We start from the raw sequence: 5,360 nt of genomic DNA, 5'->3' as shown, positions 1-5,360 counted from the left end.
ATAGAGTGAAAAATCCATTTTATATCGTCTGACGGCAGAAGACCCTAGATCTGTCAAAATATGATGTTCGCTCGAGCGGGGTGTCGAGCGCACGTCGAGCATTCGACTCTGCCTGATTTCGCTCGGACGGCCAATGTCTCCGCTCGAGCGATCTTGGTTTTTCAGCAACCTGCTCGAGCTCCCTGTCGAGCGGCAGTCGAGCGTTTGAATCTGCCTGAATTCGCTCGAGCAGCCAAAAGCCTCCGCTTGAGCGAACTTGTAGAATCTGCAATATGAAATTTTTGCAAGTCATCAATAATTAATAGTATTAGACCAAGAAGTCATAATAATCTGACGCCATTCTCTTAATTAGGAACCATCTAATTGAATAACAATAGGTTCTTTTCATTAATATTGCTTGAGATTCCAGATTCAGTGTAGGTAGCATGCATGTGTACATGAAATCCTGTAAGATTTCATCAATTCTTACAGGATTGAACCAAGATATCAAGAAATATATAGCAAAAACATTTCAGAAGCTATCAAAGATTGATGGAATCAAAGTTCAACCCATATAGAAAAAATTTCACTTGTAAATTTATATTCCATTGTAATATGTTGGATGGTATGGTGTAAAACTTAAAACATTGACAGTGGTGAATTTCAAATATGTACTTTGAAGTTATCTGAATGATGTTATAAGTAAATATAAATTTCTCCAAATATAATATTTTTTAATTTATTAACAAGTAAGTACCTATCATAAAATAAATAACTATCAGGGAAAAAACGTACGAACCAAAAAAGCATGCTAAGATTTCAAACATTTCCGGCGAAAATAATCAGCCGGAATAAAATTTTTGGCCAATTCCAACAGCCCAGCAACTATTTCCGACTAAAAATTGTAGCGGCAAGAACTTATTTCCGGCGAACATAAATTGCCGCAATAAAATTGACTATTCCAAAAAGACAGTAGTTATTTCCAGCTCTAGAAAAGTAGCCGCTAATATATATTTCCGGCAAAAAATGTATAGCCGGAAATAAAATTGGCAATGGATGATGGATCATGGCAAAATTTTTTGCAACAAATTTTTTTACATTTGTGGCTATTATTATTGTCGGAAATAATGTGTATTTCTGGTTATTCCAAAAGTAGCCGAAAAAACACATACTTGGCTCTGTAATAGCGGCTCGACATGGGTCGCCAGAAATGACCTTATTTCTTGTAGTGGATCTCATTTTGTTTATGGTGGTTAATATAAATCAAAAGCTTCATGATCTATTTTTTGTTCTTGTTTTTCACAGGATTGAATCAAGATATCAAGAAATATAGAGCAAAAACATTTCAGAATCTGTCAAAGATGGAATCAAAGTTAAACTCATATAGAAAGAATTCCACATTACAAATTTATTTTCCATTGTGATATAATATTAGATGGTATTGTGTAAAACTTAAAACAATGGTAGTGGTGAATTTCAAATATATACTTTGAGGTTATATGAACCATATTGGCAAGATAATATAAATTTCTCCAAATATAACATTTTTTAATTTATTAATAAGCAAGTACTTGTTATAAAGGAAAGGAAATAAATATCAAGTAAAAAACAACGTTTGACGAAAATAAACATGTTGAGTTTCAAATATTTCCAGCAAAAATAATCTGCCGGAATAAAATCTTTGCCCAATTTAACAAAGCTAGCATATATTTCCGGCTAAAACAAAGTAGCTGCAAAAACTTATTTATGGCGAGAATAATCAGCCGAAATAAAAATTTGTCCAGTTTCAACAAACCATCATCTATTTCCAGCTTCAAACAATTAGCCGTAAAAGAATATTTGCGGCGAAAAATATTTAGCCACAAATAGTTTTGGCTATGGATGAAGGATCTTGACAAAAATTTTTATGACAAAATTTTATTACATTTGCAGCTATTATTTTTGTAAAAAATAATTAGTATTTCTGACAATTCTCAAAGTAATCGAAAATTTTTTTACTTGATTGTTTAATAGCGGCTATTCTGTGGCAACTAAAAATAGGCAGAAATAATTAATAACGGCTAAGTTTCATAGTATTTTCGGCAATTGTGATCTCAAGAAATGATCTTTTTTCTTGTAGAGATTATTACATGAAACATTATCATCATAAATATAAAATATATATTAAGTTATGTTTTTAAAATTTTATTTTTACAATAATGTAACAAATTATCCGGATATAATTTTACATATATTTATATTTTTTATTTTTTATTTATTTTATATAAATATGACCCTCTCGAAACAATTGCCGATCGGTTCTGACACTCTCCACGTGTTTGCACTTATGACTTAACCTCTTGTCGATCAGTCTTCATTCATTTTGGTCCCTCTGGGCCCTCCTACTGCAGTTGCTAGCTTTAATTTGGTTTTCAACATTGTCAGCATCTGCTAGCCAGTGCTATAAACATCTGCACTCCTGCTCATTTTACGCGGCATACCAGAGAGAGAGATTGAGAGGAAAGGAGGGAAGGAGAGATCATGGAAAAAAACCATCATCTTTCGCTTTATGCGACAAAGTCAGCAAAGGCACGTATTGCTTTCCCATTATTTGCACTTTCACTCTTCGTGGGTATATGCTTCATCTTTGAATATACAGTGAGCAATATACCATCGGAGGAAGAAGCCGGAAGATGGGCTTGGATAGGATTGTTTCTCTCAGAGCTTTGGTTTTGCTTTTATTGGTTTATGACTCTAGTTGTCCGGTGGAATGTTGGACTTTCAAAGATAGGCTCTACGAAGAGGCTTTACCGGACATAGACATATTCGTATGCACAGCGGACCCCATGATTGAACCGCCAGCTATGGTGATCAACACAGTTCTATCAGTCATGGCTTATGACTATCCACCACCAAAGCTAAACGTTTATCTCTCCGACGATGGTGGTTCCGATTTGACGTTCTACGCAATGGTAGAGGCCGCAAGTTTCTCAAAGATTTGGCTTCCGTTTTGCAAGAAATTCAAGGTGGAACCAAGATCTCCGGAAGCTTATTTCCGAACAGCTGTACTTAAGCCACTTGAGGATGCTATCAAGGCCAAGGAGTGGTCCTCCATTAAGGTAAATCTCCTTCTTCAACTCCATATATGGATTTCCCTGCCTCTTTCCTAGCAACTAAAATTGCAAGTTGCTTGCATAGAAACTATAAGACCATTAATTTGTTGTTGGACCACATATGTGTGTGTGTATATATATATATATGAAGGATAAAAAATATATATGCGATGCAGCAACTAATGCGGCGCCGCAAGTCCAGTAACTGATGATCATCGCCGGGAAATAATCCTCATGGGGATTGAACTAAATGAAATAAATAGTCACAAAGCCACACAGCTCGTATGGTGCGTGGCGTGTTGCGATGTCTTGCAAGCAAGGTACGGCACCGCATTAGTACTGTCGTTAATTACGGTACTGAAGAAAAGTACTGTAGTTAATTACAAATCTAAACCGTACTCACTATAACAAAAATAGGTTTTAGTGACAGATGAAACCGTCACAAAAAAATGGAAAAAAGGTCACAAAATACATTTGGTGACGGTTCTCACTATAACAAAAATAGGTTTTAGTGACAGATGAAACCGTCACAAAAAAATGGAAAAAACGTCACAAAATACATTTGGTGACGGTCAAAAACCGTCACCACCACTGTCACGTAATGTGCATCACAGATTACATTTGGTGACAGTTTACTGTACAAGCGTCACTAAAAATATTTTTAGTGACGGTTGGGGATGTGCCGTTTGAAATAACGTTTGAACGTAATATTTTTTATGACGGTTAGAATCTGTCACAGAAACTTGCGTTCGAACGTAAAATATTACGTTCGAACGTAAAATGAACGAACTGACATCCGAACGAGAAAAGGTAACGTTTGTTGATTATAGTTCAAACGTATTGGATAAACGTTCGAACGTTTATACGTGCGAACGTTACGTTCGAATCTACAATCCAACATAAATGAAATAATGTCCGAACGTTTGTATCCTAACATTCGGACGTTAATTCGAATGTTAAGAGAGTAGATTTCGAACGCAAAGTGTACGTTCGAATGTTTGGAACGTTAAATTTTTTTGACATTCAAACGTTTTGTTAGTTTGGGGTAAAAACGTTTGAACGTTTTGTTACAATTTTGTATTGTTACGTTTGAACGTACTTTTGAACGTGTAATACTGTTGAAATGTATTTTATTTACATTCGAACGTACATATCAGAAATGCTAAACTCATCCACTTAATAAACATACTAATTGTTTCATATTACATTACATATTTCACAACCAACATTATTTGAAATTGTTTTCAAATTACATATTAAAAACGTAATACACAAATAAAATTCATTTCTTTTTCTTTCCTCGCCCAGCACGATTCTGTTGCAATGACATAACACAATCCATTTGCAGCATCATCTCCCGCTGCACTTGCTCTTGGACCTCACTACGTATTCTTTCCTCCTGATCTCTTTGTTGGTCCTGCAAACGCATCTCTAAATGAGACTGTCGCTCTAAGAGGGACTCCAACTCTTGCTGTCTAGACCTCATATACTCATTCTCGCATCGTGTAGCTTCTAAATCTTTGGTAACATTATTAATTTGAGATGTCGATGAGGTTGAGGAAGATGAACCGGAATGCTGGAAAGATCGTCCCAAACCTCTTGCCATACTAGAGTTGGGCCCAAGCACCTGTATAAAAATGTCTAAGTCACTAGGAGAGGATTCCCCAGAAGCTGACTGCATCTCCATCATTTTTCCCTGAAATTTGAAAGATCAAAACACACAATAAGTAACATATTAAAAGAAATGCAAATAAAAAATAATTTAATCACATGTTACATAATTTATTTAACAAAAGGAACACCGCTGACATAATTAATTGCAGCTGCAGGATCCATCCACTCACTATGCTCATTAGTGTGAGCAGCAGCATAGACATGAATGAGAGAAAATATTTCAGGATCATCACATTTTTAAGAAAACGACATTAGCAATTTGAAAAAGATAGTGTTAGGACTTATATAAAAGAATAATAAGAAAAAATATGAATTATTGCATTTATTAATTACCATTTTTTCAGCAAGACGATGAAATGATCTGAACCAGCATGATGGTGAATAGTCAGAGCAGATATATTATTTGCATTTGTAGAACTTAAGTGCTACAAAAATAATTCCCACTGTTAATTGTAATATATGTATATATATATAATATAAACAACAAATATAAATGTAAATAATTATAGGAAAAAAATCTAGAATACCTGATATTCTAGAGAGGCAAAAAGATCACAACACTTTATCCATTCGTCTAATTTCATCTGCTGGAAAGGGCACTGTGCAGCCTCTTCA

This window comes from Carya illinoinensis, chromosome 3 (genome assembly GCF_018687715.1).
Source record: "Carya illinoinensis cultivar Pawnee chromosome 3, C.illinoinensisPawnee_v1, whole genome shotgun sequence".
Lineage (NCBI taxonomy): Eukaryota > Viridiplantae > Streptophyta > Magnoliopsida > Fagales > Juglandaceae > Carya > Carya illinoinensis.
Note: the sequence above shows the minus strand (reverse complement) of the source record.